General features: G+C 41.0%; 1 pseudogene; it reads right to left on the bottom strand.

Annotated features, from left to right (window-relative positions):
- LOC135892056 (bromodomain-containing protein 4-like) overlaps window positions 1–20,164 on the bottom strand; it is a 145,883-nt pseudogene that overhangs the window by 43,042 nt on the left and 82,677 nt on the right.

The following is a 20,164-nucleotide window of genomic DNA, read 5'->3' as shown; positions in this document are numbered from 1 at the left end:
ATGATTATTAACAAGAATGCTTTATAAATTCGGTTTTAAATTCTAGATTAAGGATTAGCAACAACAGGTGGATTAAAGTGAGTGGAGCAAAATCAACCCAGAATGTAAGTAGCTTTTCAGAAATCTGGACTACAGAGATGAGTCAGGCAGCTGTAAGAGAGCACTGTACTAGTGCATTAAAACCTGTCTTTAGTGACTACGGAGAGTGAACTGCAAGAGATTGGAGCAGAAGTGTAATTTCAGTATTACTAGTTATATAATGTGTACCTATTTTTTCTTATATATTATAGAATTAACTGGTGTGTATTTTTACATGTATCAAAGTGCTTTATGATAAACCAAACCAAGATAAAATAACTTACAATTATAGTATTAAGATTTTTAGATGATTTAAAACTACATATATCTATTGCACAAAACACCAAGTACACCCACCAAACAGCAGCTCAGTGGGTAAAAAAAGGAAAAACAGAAACCAAGTTATTATAAAAGAGGAGCATAAGAAGCCAGATCTTATTACAAATTGAAGTGCAAAGATTATCAGTAAGATTTTAAATCTAATTTTCCACTTCACCAGTGCAGGTGTTTCCAAGATTCTCCTATCAGGATATATATTTTGCAACTTCTCCAGAATCATATTGCTCATTTAAACATTACAGAGAGAGAAGCTCAAAGGATGGCCAACGACAGGGCTGTTACAGTAAAGGGTATCATGAACTAACAATACATTAGTTACATAAGGTGTCAAATATACAATTCTAAAATGTTTAAACAATTACATTTCAATTAATGGATAACAGTATTCTATATGTTAATAATTAAGTTACTATCCTGCAGTACAGGGTCAACAAGGGCCCCTATATTTAATCAGAAAAGCAGGAGAAAGATTTAGCAAAACAAACATCACTGTAAATATTCTAGACCAGAAAAATTTAGTTTCTTTTTTTTGGTAACAAAGTATTATCAAAACAAGTATATTCATTTGTACATATTCAAAGACTACTAAAAAAAAAATCTGGTGACTGTAGCTTTATTATGTGGCAGAAAGCTTGATAAAGAATACAAACTGCGTGCAGGGTTGCTGGTTTTTAAAAACAATGTTTAAACTGAGAGAAATATAAACATATTATATGATTAATTTTGGAACAGAAAGTGAAAGATAAGAGCCAACAAGCTAAAACAAAACCAAAAATTGCATCCCAAGGAACATTTGCAATTTCAAAATAAATTTGAAGGGAAAGAAGGCTCACATACCACACACATTGCACTATACCTAGAGGCAGAGTGCTGTCCAATGGCTCTAATGATAGCACTAAATCACTTAATGCCAACATTTTCAAAAACATCTGATTTCCAGTAGCCAACATGGGACACCCTGGCCATGATTTTCAGAGATGCTGGGCACCTATTGGGGCGCCAATTCAAGTTAAAGAGCTGGGTGGTGGGGTAGTGGGGGCACCTCAGCACCTGTGATAATCTAGTCCAAAATGGACACCCAAAAACAGAGGCAACCAAAATTAAGAGGCCAGTTTTGAAAACACTGGCCCTGTCATCCCAAGACTGTCAAGATGGAATCAGACTAGGAGATATGGATATGTTTTGGGAAGAGCAGTTTTACAGTCAGTTCTTATAGTTTTATGGAACAGAGAACATTAGAGAAAAAAAGTTCAGTCATGTTTAGAACTCCCCCAAGGAAGTGCAGTTATGGTACACAGTGGAGTACACTGGAGGCACTAATGTGACTGTTATGTTGCAAAGTTGAGCAAACTGTCATCTTACAGATTTCCATACCATACACCACATAAAACTTATAAAGAGCCAAGGTTTTAATTAGCTCTGCCTAGTGACAGCTTACTCAAAATACAAAAACTATAAAGCAATTCATTCTTAAGGATAAAGTGCTCTATGGCAGAAGAACAGAAGAGGTCTGCTCCCTAAGCCAATCACAATCCAAGAGGTCAATTACAGGACAATGAGCAAGTGAAGCTCAATTTCACTCATATCCACCCAATCAAATGAATCAGGTTCCACTGCCTCATTCTCAGGAAGATTATGAAAAACATTTAACTTAGAAATGGTTTTGTCTGGATCATGCACACTTGCCATGGAAAAAGACAGATGAGAACGTACGTTCTGTTTTTACCATATTGTGGCATCTTAGGGTTTGTCTACACACAGGTTTTGCACTGATTTAACTATAGTAGTATAGCCAAATAGTAGTACAAAAACTTCGTAAACCAGGCCAAGATATCCATAACTGTGCTTTTGCAGACAACTGCATCACACTGGGAATAAATTTCTGGGGCAAAGAGGAACAATACTTTTTTCATTCCCGTGTCTCAGCCCTGAATGAGCAAAGAGTCATGCAAGAAAAGACCAGAGAACTTGATTTCTAAACAAGTTTTTCACAGAAGCTTTGGCAGGCCTAAGTCTGCATTAGTCAAATAAAGCCACTGAAATACAACAATTGTACAACAACAGTCTATGGCTTGAGTGTAAATGTGGCAGCTCTGCCTCAAGACTTATCTAGTAGCAGGAGACCATTTTCTTCTAACATTCTCGTCCGCTAACACACACTATGAGGACAGCATTCGCGAACACTGAAAGTTCTATTTTGACCAGTATTAAATATAATTTCCTCTAAAGAACTATCGTCAGGAGTTCCTTTCAAAAAACTGAATTTAACTTTATAATGCAACTTAAATGTGTTATATTTAACTACAGTTTAGTGCAGATTTCCCCCCCCCCCAAAGAAAATACAGGCTTAAAATCGGAGTGTTTGTAGGAAGTGTCATCAGTAAGCATCCAAAGCAACTCTTATAAATACTAATCTCTGCTGATTTGGGGGGGGGGGGGAGGAGGAAGGGGCAGAAAAGCAGAGGCGAGTATTTAGCATACATCTGGGGCTTGTTTTGAAGTTTTAGAGCAGTATGCATTCAGCACCTGTGCTCTTAGGCCTCTCCAAACGCAATGGCAGGCCTGAAAATGTATTACTTCAGTCACAGAATTTCTTACATTACAAGTGCATTTTTATTTATTTTTACTCCTGTTTGCACTTCAGAGTCAATCCAGCTATAGAAGTGGAAGCAGGACTCTTTTCTACCTCATACATCTTCATCAGACATAGTTAACTACGTTAAAGTTGCAGAAACTTTATTACTGGTGATTTATGTGCCAGAAAGAACCCAGCTTAACTTTCAGAACCCACACAGAGCTGGCAGTTCGAGAAAGAATAACTCGAATTCTTAGCTATGCAGCTTTGCTCACTTCGACACACATGAATGCCACTTTAGTTTCTTAAAGTGTGGTTCTTCCTCTATTTCAGAAGTGCAAAAACACCCTCAGCTTAACATGCCTAAATCACAAATTCTGAGGGCGTATCAGCTGAGAATAGAAAAGCTATACAAAGTCATTACTGCTCACTAAATTCATCCTACTTTTCCTGAAGAGAATTGTTTCATGCCATTGTTTTTATTTTTTATACATAAACCCACATTTCCTCAGCTGTTGTTCAGCAAAATGCCCTGGTGCAGAAGTGTTCCTGGTGAGAACACTTACACTCCCCAAGAGCAAACTGAAAAGAGAAGGGGTCTTTTTAAAAATGTGTAATTACATCACTGGCCAGATAGAAAGTATCTGGGCATATGTTACAGGTTGGCTCTCCCACAGCAAGGAAGAAAAGCAATAAAATCTTGTAATCTTGGGAAGTGCAAGATGCCATACCCCCATTTCCAAGTTTCATATGTCGGGTCCAATACAGGCAACTGCAACATGCAGGATCTACACTGTGTGTACTGTTTTAATTACAAAGACAAAAAAATTAAAGACCAAGCCAGTACTGAAAACATATTTATTTATACAGAAGACAGGTATAGGACTGAGTCTTTAAATAAGCTGCATCTAACCTGTTTCTGAATCTTCACTGTCGGAGGAGCTGGATTCACTGGTGCTCTCAGACTCTGAGGAGGAGAACCCCTTCATTTTAGAGGAACCAGCAATTACATCCACTTTCTCTGCTGCAACAAGATAATAGTACAATATTGTCAAAGGATGACAAAAATAACCCAGAATCCAGTCTTGTGCTGTATGGTCCTCCTGTAATCAACAACGCCCGTAATAGGAATTCTATTGCATGGAGGGCTGCTTGTATGCTGATGCTCTATAGTTGGGGTCATAAATAGCTTAACTAAGTAAAGTACTATTGCAATTGGGCACAGCAAACTCACTGCCCTGTTCCCATGTTCCTTCCTAGTCCTAGGCAGAAATGAAGAGTTTGCCCTACTGTTCCCAATTCCCTAAGGAGGTAACAAATACAACTTTTGCCTAAATAACCCATAAACATGCATGTATCAGATTCTTGCAGAAGGAAAGTGTGCTAGAAATGTTCACACACATTATTTACTGACTAGATTATACTGGCCCATAATTAATGCATAGTATTTTTTAAAAATAATGCTATTGACCCAATGAATTACAATGGGTCCAAAACTGCATACACTCAATCCTGCCCATGACCCAATCCTTCTGCAATCTGTGTTAGAGAAGGCTTTTCATGCATATGCAGCATTTGACATTTACATTTCAAGCTCTAGGCTATTTTTCTTTCCAAAACACCAAAATAAGCTTACAAGTGATGCTTAAGCCAGCAGCACATAGGGCAATTTCACATCTTCTTATGGCTTGCTGAATTCCAAACGTAAAGGTTTTATTCGGATATATCAGTACAAAGAAAAGCATGGGAATGGGATATTGGAGAGTTCTGCAAACTCCCCTCTACGTGCGCAGTCACTTTTGATTCTGTAAGAGGCTTTATTCAACTTTAAAATGCTTTTCTGAGCATTAACCATATATTAAAAACTAAAACAAAGTCCAAAAACAGCTCCAAAAACTGGTGGAAAGAATCCAGGATGGCAGCCCCAGTGTAGTGAGTCTCATGCCTGGGACAATCCAAAATCCAGGCCTATACATGTGCCAACTGTTTCACAGGATGGCACCCCAGTTTGGCATGAGAGCATTCTTTCAGTGAGAAGAGGTGCTTTGGGGCTTTTTTGGCACACTGAAGGTGAGTTTGCAGCCCAGAGCAAATACTGTTGTACAATAAACGAAAACTAAATGGTTTTACAAGAAAAGTTTGCATGAGATTGAAACAGCATGTAATATTCCATTTAGCTGGCAGTATGATGTGTCCCTTGTATCAAGTGTTTGGAGTGAAGAAAATATTTACATTAGAGATCAAAGTACAGGGATATTAAGATAAAATGAGCCCTAAATCACAAGCCATTGAGTTAAAGTCCAGTGGTAAGATTTAACACACATGCTGTTGTGCCATTAATCTATCTTTTGATAGAAAAGTAGTAGTTTTGAAATGAGTTCTTCTCTTCCCTGGCATGAGGATATAAATACCTATATACACAGTATGTGCATCACATCTCTCTCTACATGTGTGTGTCTGTGTGTGTGCGCGTGTGTGTGTCTCTCTCACAAGATTTGCACTACATCGCTGGAATGTGAAGTAAACTGCTTTGAGGATGAAAGGTACCTTGAGGTTTCCTCTTCTTCTGTAAACATGATGTTACATATCTCTCCAACTCCCGCAACGTGGATGGCTTTAATGTCTCAAAGTCAATTTCAATCTCATCAGGATTGGAGTTTTTAAGCGAGGGTTCTCTTGACTGGATGATATGGACAACTCGGCCCAGTTTCTCACCAGGGAGTTTATTAATGTCCAGGCTCAGCTGCCTCTTTTCCTCATAGGACATTGGCTTACACTTGTCCTCCTCCTCAGACTCGTAGACAGGAGGGGGTTTGCTGTTCTTCACCACCACAGGCTCCTTCTTACTACTTAGGAATAATTATAAAACATTATTATAGAAACACCAAAATCGTGAGGAGTTTAAAAAGCAGCAGCTTGATATTAATGTCTTAAATGTAACATTGATTACATTACACTCTAATTAAAAATGATCAAAGTTGTTTGTTTTCAGTAGGCTATTAAGAGTACAATTGGAATGGGTGGGTAAGAGGGCAGAGAGAACAGAACGTGATAGATAGGCGCTCCTTGGTGACATTCATTTTCAGCATTAAATATATGGATCCCTCTTATGATTTCTGACTTGCTGATCTATATGTGCGTGTGGGAGAGGAGGGGAAGCAAGAAGCAGCAGGCATAAAAAAAAACAAAACAAAAAAACAACTGTCCTCAGAATAAGTAACGATCTGTTAGAGACTTCATATACTAGGGGTGTGGTTTTATTCTGAGAATACAGAAATTAGACTATCACTGATTTTGAGAAACTAGGTTTGTAGTTATAAAAAGGATGTGTATCTAATTGAAGAGGTCACACTTCAGCCAGATTCATAGCACCTCAGCGTTAACACAGAATGCACAGCCTATGTAGCGAAAGGATTACCAATGAAATTAGAGAAGTAAGAGATCTATTAGGCCACAGTCAGTTCAGTTCCCTGGGAAGAATTTACAATTGAGCTCTACAGTACATTGTCTAGTATTTTATCCAGCCTCAATGCCCTAAACGGGGGGTGGGGGTAGGGGATGAGAAATGGGCTCATATCCCTTACTTTTGACAATTTTGCAGCCTAATCAAGCTCACTGCAAGCAGTTTGTACTTATATGCAAATTACATTTTCCCCTTTCTTCATTTCATCCCATTACCCGAAGTTATGATGCTTTGTTGCACTGTAAATAGTTCCTCCCCCTGGCTGGGGGTTATGCCCTTGAAATACTTGGATATTTTACCTCTGCTGAGTTGTCACTTACCCAACTGTAAATATCTAGCTCATAACCTTTTCCCTGATAAACCAATCCCTCCAGCACCCAGGAGGGGAAGATAGATGAAATCTAAAAAACTCCAGGATCTGGGATTCAATGTCACAGTGACAATATACAGAGGAACAAAAATTAATTCTCTATCATATCTCATACTGGATACTAATGGCAGCCCCACAAGCTAGACACAGAAGCACAGGGGTGCATGAGTGAAAACAAGTACTGTCACACTGAGGCACAACGGATTGGGGGCTGCACCAACACGTGTTCCTGGAACTGATACTATCAATGCGAAGGCCCTTACACAAGCTAGAAACCCCAGAGTGAGCCATCACTACACCACAGGCACTAGGGGTTACTGTTTGAAGTAATCCTGAATGCAAGAATGTTGTCTCTAACTCTCTATTGTTCCTCAGTGCAGTAAAATACAAAAACTGCAAGATACGACAGACACAAAGCTGACCTTGAGTTACTGCTGTTGCTATTATTTTTCTTGGCCTTCTTGAGTGGTGGTTCCTTGGTTTTACTTTTCTTATTCTCCTCTACTTCTTCCTTCTTTTTGTGCTTCTTTTCTTTCTTGTCTTTCTCCTTTTTCTTTGGTTTGCTCTGCTGTGGCTGGGACAGGGCAGCGAGCTGTTCATGCACTGCTTTAAGCTAAGAGGCAGACACACAAAGATCAAGATACTTTCGCTCTGCATCACCTCCACTCCCATATTCATTCCTTTCTTCTCCTTTCTGGCCTGGCTACTCTCACTTGCTTTCATCTCTTTGAATATTAAGTGGGTCAGTTCTAGATGCTTTTTATTGTACACTGATTTTTTTTTTTTCATTATACTTTAAAGCACCCTGACCCGCTTGACAGGGGGTAGGAAGTTTTTATAAAGTTACTACTCTCCTCACCTTTCGGCCAAGAACAGACTGCCCACTTCCTCTGCGCCAGTTGGACACTAAATGCTATTGACAATGAATGATTTAATGGACGAGGAGGGCCTGGGAGGCTACAATGATTCAGATGGAGCACTGCCTGTATTCGGGGCTGCACCTCCCTATCAGAGGTGGTGGCTACAGGCCCCATTTTATAAGTTCAGGTGCCACACTTTAGTCTTAAGTTGAGCCAGCCCAAAACTGTATTCTATCCATTCAAATGACGCTACCTAACTCAAGGCAATGGTATAGTGTGCTGCTGTGATTTTTTTGAACAAGCAGGGAGAACTGGAAGTCCTGGCACAATCAGGGAACTATGATGCGATTGGAATAACAGAGACTTGGTGGGATAACTCACATGACTGGAGTACTGTCATGGATGGATATAAACTGTTCAGGAAGGACAGGCAGGGCAGAAAAGGTGGGGGAGTTGCGTTGTATGTAAGAGAGGAGTATGACTGCTCAGAGCTCCAGTATGAAACTGCAGAAAAACCTGAGAGTCTCTGGATAAAGTTGAGAAGTGTGAGCAACAAGGGTGATGTCGTGGTTGGAGTCTGCTATAGACCACCAGACCAGGGGGATGAGGTGGATGAGGCTTTCTTCTGGCAACTAGCAGAAGTTGCTAGATCGCAGGCCCTGGTTCTCATGGGAGACTTTAATCACCCTGATATCTGCTGGGAGAGCAATACAGCGGTGCACAGACAATCCAGGAAGTTTTTGGAAAGTGTAGGGGACAATTTCCTGGTGCAAGTGCTGGAGGAACCAACTAGGGGCAGAGCTTTTCTTGACCTGCTGCTCACAAACAGGGAAGAATTAGTAGGGGAAGCAAAAGTGGATGGGAACCTGGGAGGCAGTGACCATGAGATGGTCGAGTTCAGGATCCTGACACAAGGAAGAAAGGAGAGCAGCAGAATACGGACCCTGGACTTCAGAAAAGCAGACTTTGACTCCCTCAGGGAACAGATGGGCAGGATCCCCTGGGAGAATAACATGAAGGGCAAAGGGGTCCAGGAGAGCTGGCTGTATTTTAAAGAATCCTTATTGCGGTTGCAGGAACAAACCATCCCAATGTGTAGAAAGAATAGTAAATATGGCAGGCGACCAGCTTGGCTAAACAGTGAAATCCTTGCTCATCTTAAACGCAAAAAAGAAGCTTACAAGAAGTGGAAGATTGGACAAATGACCAGGGAGGAGTATAAAACTATTGCTCAGGCATGCAGGAATGAAATCAGGAAGGCCAAATCACACTTGGAGTTGCAGCTAGCAAGAGATGTTAAGAGTAACAAGAAGGGTTTCTTCAGGTATGTTAGCAACAAGAAGAAAGTCAAGGAAAGTGTGGGCCCCTTACTGAATGAGGGAGGCAACCTAGTGACCGAGGATGTGGAAAAAGCTAATGTACTCAATGCTTTTTTTGCCTCTGTCTTCATGAACAAGGTCAGCTCCCAGACTGCTGCACTGGGCAGCACAATATGGGGAGAAGGTGACCAGCCCTCTGTGGAGAAAGAAGTGGTTCGGGACTATTTAGAAAAACTGGACGTGCACAAGTCCATGGGGCCGGATGCGCTGCATCCGAGGGTGCTAAAGGAGTTGGCGGATGAGATTGCAGAGCCATTAGCCATTATTTTTGAAAACTCATGGCGATCGGGGGAGGTCCCGGATGACTGGAAAAAGGCTAATGTAGTGCCCATCTTTAAAAAAGGGAAGAAGGAGGATCCGGGGAACTACAGGCCAGTCAGCCTCACCTCAGTCCCTGGAAAAATCATGGAACAGGTCCTCAAGGAATCAATTATGAAACACTTAGAGGAGAGGAAAGTGATCAGGAACAGTCAGCATGGATTCACCAAGGGGAAGTCGTGCCTGACTAACCTAATTGCCTTCTATGATGAGATAACTGGCTCTGTGGATGAGGGGAAAGCAGTGGATGTGTTATTCCTTGACTTTAGCAAAGCTTTTGATACGGTCTCCCACAGTATTCTTGCCGCCAAGTTAAAGAAGTATGGGCTGGATGAATGGACTGTAAGGTGGATAGAAAGCTGGCTAGATCGTCGGGCTCAACAGGTAGTGATCAATGGCTCCATGTCTAGTTGGCAGCCGGTTTCAAGCGGAGTGCCCCAAGGGTCGGTCCTGGGGCCGGTTTTGTTTAATATCTTTATTAATGATCTGGAGGATGGTGTGGACTGCACTCTCAGCAAGTTTGCAGATGACACTAAACTAGGAGGCGTGGTAGATACACTAGAGGGTAGGGATCGGATACAGAGGGATCTAGACAAATTAGAGGATTGGGCCAAAAAAAACCTGATGAGGTTCAACAAGGATAAGTGCAGAGTCCTGCACTTAGGACGGAAGAATCCCATGCACTGCTACAGACTAGGGACCGAATGGCTAGGTAGCAGTTCTGCAGAAAAGGACCTAGGGGTCACAGTGGACGAGAAGCTGGATATGAGTCAACAGTGTGCTCTTGTTGCCAAGAAGGCTAACGGCATTTTGGGCTGTATAAGTAGGGGCATTGCCAGCAGATCGAGGAACGTGATCGTTCCCCTTTATTCGACATTGGTGAGGCCTCATCTGGAATACTGTGTCCAGTTTTGGGCCCCACACTACAAGAAGGATGTGGAAAAATTGGAAAGAGTCCAGCGGAGGGCAAAAAAATGATTAGGGGTCTGGAGCACATGACTTATGAGGAGAGGCTGAGGGAACTGGGATTGTTTAGTCTCCAGAAGAGAAGAATGAGGGGGGATTTGATAGCAGCCTTCAACTACCTGAAGGGGGATTCCAAAGAGGATGGAGCTCGGCTGTTCTCAGTGGTGGCAGATGACAGAACAAGGAGCAATGGTCTCAAGTTGCAGTGGGGGAGGTCCAGGTTGGATATTAGGAAACACTATTTCACTAGGAGGGTGGTGAAGCACTGGAATGCGTTACCTAGGGAGGTGGTAGAGTCTCCTTCCTTGGAGGTTTTTAAGGCCCGGCTTGACAAAGCCCTGGCTGGGATGATTTAGTTGGGAATTGGTCCTGCTTTGAGCAGGGGGTTGGACTAGATGACCTCTTGAGGTCCCTTCCAACCCTGATATTCTATGATTCTATGATTATATGTGTACTAAATAGAACATAATCAAATGTTTTGAAAGACATCACGATATTTATTAATACTTTTCCCATTAAGCCCTTTCAACGACAGATGTCAGAGCACTTTACAATTGAGCTTCACAGCCCCTGGGAAGCTGGTAGCTCATTTTACAGATGGATAAACTAAGGCAAAGAGCTAAAGCAAATTGCCCAAGGTCACCCAAGTCAGTAGAAGAGTTGAGAATGCCTGACTCCTAGTTCCCCCTGCTCTAGCCCCTAGACCCGCAGAACACATTACCTGTTCCTGGAGTTCTGCTAGTCGCTGAGCTCGTTCCTCCTCAGAATCATCTGATGAGCTATCGCTATCAGAGGAGCTATCACTGCTGCTATCACTGGACGAAGGGGGGGCCACCTTGGTTGGGGGTGGCACCACTACTGGAGAGGAGGCTGGAATCATGGGTCCTTCAGGTTCATCTGGCATTTTAGCAAAGCGCATCTCAAAAACATCCTGGGGGAGAAAAACACATTGAAAAATAATGCTAGGTTTGCAAGTACTATACAAATACACATTTACAAGCAGCTCAGCATGTAATAATGATTATTATTCAAGCAACATAAGCACCTGACAAACACAGACAAGCCTTCCTCCTTGAAGGAACGAAGGGAGGACAGACTAAGATTCAATATATGTTCTGTACAGGCTTGGCAGAATTCAACTTCTGATATCGATGTTTATTTTTAAGCATTTTTTGTCCATTTAATTTTTCACAGTTGCAAAAAATTACAAGTTTTAAACTTTTTTTTTCTACTTATCTATTTAAATGTCCACAGTTGCAGGGCAGCATGGGGTGGTCAGTCAATTATTTAATGACAGCAGATGTAGAGATTCCAAAAGTTAAAGCTTTATTACCATTAAAATACAAATTGCCAATATCACATATACAAACAAACAAAGTAAATCTCCTTAAATCAAACAGTTCTCAAGCAGCATTTTTCTTACTTTGCTTATCTGTAACTTTCTATTGTCGCTAGAAATATTCAGTTTGTGTGTGTATAGTGAAATTGAGGTTTACTGACATTTACCGATAAAAATCTGATCCTTCAAAGCCTACTTATGTAACTAAATAAGGTAAGAGTCCTGAATTGATGATACGATCTACACAATAAATACTAAGGTGCAGGATGATCAAACCTACTAAAACCGCAGAACAGCTCTAGGGATTAGCAAAAAGAAACGCTGATGGTCCAATTCAGGGCAGCAGCTTCCTTCCTTATTAAAAGACAAAGTTCAGAGGGCGCAAACAAGTCCTCAAAATTACTTCTCAAGGATAGAATTCAATGTTTTAGCTTCCTTAATTAAAAATAACTTTGAGGCAGCTTAAAGCTTACTACGCTACTACACTACCTCTCTGTTCACTCCTTAACTGATATTTTAAACAAAATTAAAGTCAAAAGGTAAACCTGAGATTTGGAGGATATGGTAGATTGAAGTCCTAAAGAAAAATTACAACTATGCTTGCAGAGTCAAGACCTTAATACAAAACCCAGTACAGAGATATACTGAAATGTTGAAAAAAATCCCCTTACAGAATGGCTAATACTAAATCTGAACAACCAGATGACATGGTTCAATGTGGACACAGGTGCTGAACGGCTGCATTTTATCTCCATTGTTGTTTGGCATTGCAAAAGACTGGATAAAGTGCATTAGCAACACAAACACCAGAACAGCATGGGCAGATGGAAAATGCCTAGAAGACCTAGACTTTGCTGATACTGCACTAGTGAGTGAGGCCCATAAAAACTTATAAAGACAGACAACTTGGCAAAAATAACACGCTAAGCAAGTTATAAGGCTAAAATATCAAAAAAGTAAAACCGTTCATCCACCTGGGCAGCACCGTTAGCCAACAGAGACCTCAAGAAGGAAGTGACATCAAGAACAGAGACGCATCCATAGCATACACTAAACTCAACCACCTATGGAAATCAAAAATATACAGTGCCAGAACAAAACAGAATTTTCAATTCAAAAGTAATCTCGGTGCTAACACACGGCTGCGAGAGCTACTAAAATGTTAGTCAGAAAACCAGACACCTTCGAAAGTAAGTGCCTATGAAAGAGTCTGGGCATTGGTTGGAAAAAATCACCAGTGAAGAGATCTGAGAAATCACTAACCAGCAGCTCATTTCCACCAGAATCAGAAGAAAGCACTTGACATATCTGAAGCATGTACTGCAGATGCCAACATATACCCCCATGTGAAGCTGCCAAGTGGAAATGAAAGCACCCAAGAGCAATCTTAGGAACCCCCTTTAGTAGTGAGGGCAGAATAGTTGATCTCAACACCACAGAGCTAATGGGGAGCAGCAGCAAAGGACTGGTTTCTGCCGTCTGCACCAACATTGGCATGGAAAGGATGTAAAAAGACCTTTACCAATGCTACTTCTCGGACAGACTATCTGTAAAGATTTGTCCAGGGGGAGGTATTCCTCCATCCTGCTTTTGTGGTTAAATAATTTTAGCTTCTCTGAAGTCTTATTGTGTTCTTTAAAACCCTGGCAGGCTCTCCACCTGCTCTACAGTACTGGGTTGCTTAGAGTATGGTCGGAAAGGCAACTATGTAAAAAGGGCATCTTCTTACTCGACAGGTCTCTTCCTGTGCGTAATATGTAAGGTTAAGATTTTGTCACTTTTACTAAAAATAACAGTCAGGTTGTGGGCAATAAGCAAAAATTCACAGGAGCCATGACCTCTCTGTGACTTTTACTTAAAATAACTGGGGGGAAGGGGGGGAGAGAAGAGAGGGAAGGGGAGGGGGGGCAGCTGCTGGGGGTGGTATGACAGCTGGAGCCCCATGGGGGACTGACAGCCCGAGCCCCATTGCCACAGGGGTGGGGGGCACAGCCCTGGCTCCAGACACGAGTGGGTGGGGGCGGAGGAGATAGCCATGGCTCCAGCTGCAGGGGAGTGGTGCACAGCCCTGGGTGAATCATAGAATATCAGGGTTGGAAGGGACCTCAGGAGGTCATCTAGTCCAACCCCCTGCTCAAAGCAGGACCAATTCCCAACTAAATCATCCCAGCCAAGGCTTTGTCAAGCCTGACCTTAAAAACCTCTAAGGAAGGAGATTCCACCACCTCCCTAGGTAACCCATTCCAGTGCTTCACCACCCTCCCTAGTGAACAGGGTGAAGTTAAAGAAGTCAAGAAGGCCTGGTAAAGTCACAGAATTCATGACTTCCATGACCTCTGTGACTAAATTGTATCCTCAGTAATATATATTGCATCCACTTTAGTGCCAAAATAAGATTTTAATATTGACATTAGTCTTCAGAGCCAATGGGAGGGAGAAATGGATTTTACCCTGGGTCAGTCATTATCCTCTGAATTGTTAAACAAGTTCCGGTGCAGAATCTTTCTTGCTGACAAATTATATTCAGATATAACCCAAGTTGATTCTCAGATCCCAGATAGTAGGGCTGGCAATTAGAAACACCATCTTTTTACAGATAAGGCAAATGAGAGACAGACACACAACGCTATCTGAACTAAATTCTCAGAGCACATCCTAACTGCTCAGTCAGGTAAATAGTGGCTGGGATTTAGTTTTTAAATAAGGCAAATGTAAAAAAGCTCTTCATGGTACAGAGGAGTCCCAAACGCCAACATTTAGTTACTGTGACATGCCAAAGCACCATCCTCACCTAGAGCAAAGGCAGCTGGGGAAACAAGTTAGTCTAACAGCAGAAGAGTCCATTTTAAATATTCTCTAACCCATTTATCATTCAATATGTAAAAACTAAAGCATGACTCTTTAAAAGGGTTATATTTAAAAAATGTAAAAACACGTTTATGGTGAAAAGCCACATAAATGCTACCAATCATAATATTAAGTCTGTATTTGTCAGTGAAGCATGCACTGCTCAGTCATCTCTGCTCAGTCATATTTTTGCACGTTACAAGCAATCTGTGGCTTGTGCCTCAGAACAATTAAGGGGGTAATTCTGCCTGACTGATATGCAGTCATTTTGCTCACATATGGCCTACCTGACTTAGCTATTTAAACATACATTTAAAAGGAAATAACTAGTAGTGGGCCACATTACCATGACATCAAGGTTAAAGGCCCAAATCCAGGACCTTACTGTAAGTCTAGCTACCTTTCTGATATTTTACTTATAATTTCAGAATGCTGAATGCATTAGCTGCCTGGAGACAAACAACTAGGCTATTAGAAATATAAGGCTGTACCATTTAAGTAATTTCCCCAAGATATGCAATCAGTCTGGAAACTGGACTTTAACCACAATACCCTTGAAGGAAACAATAGGGACAGGGGAGAAATAGTTTAAAAATTGTATTATTTTTTGTTTGTTTGTTTTTAAGACAAGTGCTCTTTGCATGCTGAAATTTTCTGTGCCAAGTTATACCCTGTACTAACACTTTATTCAGCACAGACAGTTTAAAACAAGAATTATGCAAATACCCTCTTACCAGTACCACTGCAGTGACTGCTGTCTGCCCTCCTTCTTAGCAAAGGTACAAGCTCCATTTCCTAAAGACAATGATTACATCATAACCAGCTGGCTACAGAAAGCAAACACCACCTCAATTACATTTACCACTTGACCAAGCAACTTGCAATTATACTTTAGTGTGAACCAGGGCGCAGAGTCACCTTTATGTGAAACACTGACTTAAATCAATGATATGGCAACTGTAAACTGAGAACATTTAAGAGTCTGATATGAAAGCCTAAAAGTATTTTTCAACATCTGTCCATTTTGTTTGCTTGAATGTTTAACTGCAAAGTTTTTTTTCCTGTAAGATTCCAAAAGACGACATAACCAATGACATAGGATTTTAGCAACACTTGAAACACTCACCATTATCCTTAAGAGGTTGAAAAAACTGAACTTTAGAGACATTCGTTTTTTCTCTCACAAACCTTATGCTGTTTCCCTTTGTGAACTCTCTCACTCTAGCAGAGAGACCAAGATGACCACATCTCAGATTTCTGACTCTTAAGAGAAACGATTTTGTTTATATGTATTTTCAAGAGCCATAGCCCTTTTACTTTTAAAATCAGATAAACAAGTTTTTTACTTATCAAAATCTTTGTGATTCACATTTGAATCCCTTTCATAGAAAGAGTGAAGGATTTTACAAATAAAACGTAATTTGTGAATAATTTAGATCTGAAGAAAATAAGGGATTTTGTTCATATAACTGCAGCTCTTCTCTTCAACTATATTTATATAGAGAAAGAGTAAATGTGGGTAAAACAAAAATACAATGGTTAGAAACGAAGTTTTGAAATGATAAATATGAAGAACAGCCCTAATTAACTGCTGCAAAAAACAAAACAAAAAAAAGCGGGGGGGGGGGGGAGAGGGGGGAAGGGCGGGCGCACAAATTCTCATCTTTCTCTATGACACACTTCTGCTGTCAGGATTTTCAGTGCCATCCCTCTATCAAGTTTTGAATGCATTTAAAAGAATAAGGCAAAAATTCACCTTCTGCCTGGAAGTTCAACATTTAACCTATAGAGGTTGTTTTGTGTATGTAAGAGTTTATCTCTTAACTCTACTGTGTATACAACTTAGATTAGAAACTCTTTAGCACAGGGCACATGTCTGCTCATCATGGTGCTATGCATACTGTTGGTATGAAAATAAATATTTACCCATGTATTTACCCATAACTCATTTTAATCACTCACCAAATAAAATATGCTGCAGTATAAAAATTTACTATTTAAATATGAAACTATTTTAACACACAGTTAAATAAAATAAATCAATAACCTCATTTCACAAATCAGCTATTAAGCATTATCAAAAATATTTACACAAGAGACTAATGATTCCTTTGAACAACAAACATTTAACAGGACTTTTTAAATAAGGAAACTGAACACAAAACCAACATGCTTTTCCTTCTCCTTTGTCCTCCCTTAGAGTACAGGCAAAGGATCACAGATACGAAATTTGTACTGACTTATATACTAGTCTACTTTGGCTCTTGTACCACACCTGTCACTATGACTTGAATGAAATCCTTTCTTGAAACCTTCTTGCACTTTTAATTCAGTCGCACCCATCTCTGAACTCTCATCAGTCTTGGCCTCAAGAACTTGTATCTGTATGATTTTTTCCTCTATATGCTTTTTGTAAATCAAAGTAATTATAGCACCATTTGCCTTCCCATAGACTTTGTATACACTAGATTTGTTGCCAAAATATTCTCTCTGTTGCTACCTCCAGTTCAGCTTCTCAACTTGGTAGCAATGGTAAGTGCACAGGTAACTCCAGGTGTGCATTTACATTTTAACTACCGTATCATCTAACTTTGCTTACAGAAGGTCTAAGAAGATGCAGTGGGGTAGACTGTAGGCTCTTGAGGGGCAGGGACTGCCATTTATTGTGTGTGGATATCTATCACATTAGGGACCCAATCTGTTGACCTTTAAGCACTACCGTAATACAAATTTTGATTAATCATATCATAGGTGGCCACCTAAAGCCCTGTCTGCCCTAACAAGTAGCACGGTTAGTGGCAAGTTTTTGGCAAAAAAAGCCTCGTGCAGACAAGGCTCTAAAGTTCCTGAAGTGCTTCACAAGCTTTACTAATCAGACAACCTTCCCGCCACAAACAAACAAATTGCCTCTGCATCTGAGGTGTTTAACAATGAAAAGCAACACTTTCACAGCAGGTTAATGCAGAAACTGAAAACTACAACTGCCAACTGGATCAAGTAATAATTAAAAATAAAACAGGCAGAAAAAATAATCCAATAAAAGCAGCTTGAAGTTGACACAGATACCATCTAGTGGCAAAAATACATTGTTAACCTACTGACAAAAATTCACTAATTTATACTCAAATACAAGCAAACATCTTTATGAACAGCACAAAATAGTGATCAGAAATGGGCAAAGGGTTAACTAGTCATATCAAAACATGACACTATTGAGCACAGAGCCACAGAAAGAACCAATTTCTAGCACATTCTCAGTGGTTACAGACTGACTTCCATTTTTAGTATGATGTAGGCGTCTCTTAACGTGCAATTTAAAACCTTATCTATGATCAATCATAATATTCTCAGTTACCAGAGGTCTGCTCAGACCTAATTTTTAGGTCCCGCCCAAGTAGGGTCAAGTCATTTTTTGACCCGACTTCAACCCTGACCCTTCTACTCCATTCCCCTGAACCCGAATTGCGACTGTTGCTACCTCCTGCCGTGGGGTTGGCACAGAGGCAGCTGCATGCTCTGGTCCTGTCACCCATGTTCTGCTGTGTGTACCCTGCAAAATGAGTATGCTGAGGCATCACAATACCTCTCACACTGCAGCACACACACAGAGTAGCAGATGGTGGCAGACAGCAGGAGTAAGGCACACAGCTGCTGTCACAAATAACCACCACAGGCTGACCTCACAGGCAAGTGGAGAGCCAAACCCAGCTGTCCCAGACTTGACACTTGTAGTCTGGTTCAGACTGGATTGCAGGACTTAGTATGAAAAACTGTTACTAACCTGTTCCGTAACTACTGTTTGAGATGTGTTGCACATGTCAATTTCGCTTTTGGAGTCTGTATGCCCAGTGCATGGCCATCAAACTTTTTCCTTCAGCAGTACCCGTTTGGTGGCTCAAACTTCCTCTGCTACTGTGCGTCACTGCATGCAGGTATAAAGAGCAGAGCTCCCTCTAGCCCCCTCAGTTCCTTCTTGCCATAACTCCAATGAAGATGGGTACGAGTGCATGTCATGGAATGGACACGTGCGACAGATCTCTAAGAAGAGCAGTTATGGAACAGGTTAGTAACCCTTTTTCTTCTTCGAGTAATTGCACATGTTCATTCTACTCTTGGAGACTCAGAAGCCATAAAACAGGAAGTGGGATTGGAATCTATTTCAATAAAGATTGGAGAACAACTTGTTCTCCTCTAGCATTGTCTTTGGAGTCTTAAGCACAGCATGTGGATCATGGAGATGTGGACCAAGGACCAGGCTGCCACTACAAATGTCTGCAACTGGGACTTGTGTCAGAAAGGTCGCTGGGGCTGACCGTGACCTCATCAAATGAGCTGTGACATTAGCCAAAGTCATCGCGCATGCATATGCAGGGTGCAATCCAGGAAGAAATTCTCTGGGTGGTGGAGACCTCTTACCGTTTGCCAATGCTACAAACAACTGGAAGGATCTATGAAAGTGACTGATTTGTCCAGGTAAAATGGCAAGGCTCTTATGTCCAACATATGCAAATGCTCTTCTACCCAATACCACATATAAGCAGGGAGGAATACTGGCAAATAAATTGGCTGGTTGATGTGGAAAGTGGAAGCCACCTTTGGGACCAACTTCAGATGAGGATGCAGGTAAACCTTGTCCTTAAAGATCATCATCTGTGGAAGTCCCAACATTAATGCCAGCAACTCCCCTGCTCATTTGGCCATGGCTAATAATACTAAAGACTAGACTATGTATATATACACACACGTTATGTTCACAAAGGCTGAGAGAAAGAACTGCTCTGATATAGAACAGAGTTCCAATGAGTGTCATGGACAATAAAAAGGAACTGAGGGGGGCTACCTTTTATATCTGCATGTAATGGTGAATGGGGTGGGGGCTCAAGCTACTAAGCGAGTACTATAGAGGGGAAAAGTTTCTGACAGCCACGCGCACCAACACCTAGAGTGGAATGCACATGTGTAGTTACTCAAGGAACTATTGTTTATTTGCATACTATATAGACTTTGCATACTATATAGATTTTCATGAAGTCTGTTTTTTCTATTATACACAGATTAGTAGCCAGTGTTGCAAGATTTTACACATTCAGTCTTAACTTTAGCATTTCCTGGCTTCCAAGTGCTTAGCTTCGCAATATTGATATTTTCTTAATGTCATTTTTTTGCATGGAGTTTCCTAGCTAAAATTATTTGTATTGAATCTCCAAGCAAGCCAACAAAAAAACAAACAAACAAAAAAAAAACCAGTTACCTACCTTTTTGTAACTGTTGTTCTTTCAGATGTGTTGCTCATGTCCATTCCATTCTAGGTGTGCGTGTGCCCACATGCACAGTTGGGAGATTTTTGCCTTAGTGGTATCTGTAGGGTCGGCCACGCTCATGTATTGGTATATTAGGCGTTGCCGACCCTATGCCCTTTCAGTTCCTTCTTACTGCCCATGACGGTTGGTTGGAGTGCCATGTCTTGCATCGCAAGAGTGTTAGTGGTCCTTACAGTCCATTGTTCTGTCTCCTTTGTTGTTAGTTGCTAGGTACTTAGTTAGATCTTTAAGTTAAGTGTTAGAGTATTGTTTAGAGTCCCGGCTTGGACTGCGCCTCGGAGCGGGGCATGCCTGTGCCCCAGGTTTTAA

Source organism: Emys orbicularis, chromosome 19 (genome assembly GCF_028017835.1).
Source record: "Emys orbicularis isolate rEmyOrb1 chromosome 19, rEmyOrb1.hap1, whole genome shotgun sequence".
Taxonomy (NCBI): Eukaryota; Metazoa; Chordata; order Testudines; family Emydidae; genus Emys; species Emys orbicularis.
The sequence above is the reverse complement of the archived record's forward strand: the minus strand, read 5'-3'. Positions and strand labels throughout refer to the sequence as shown.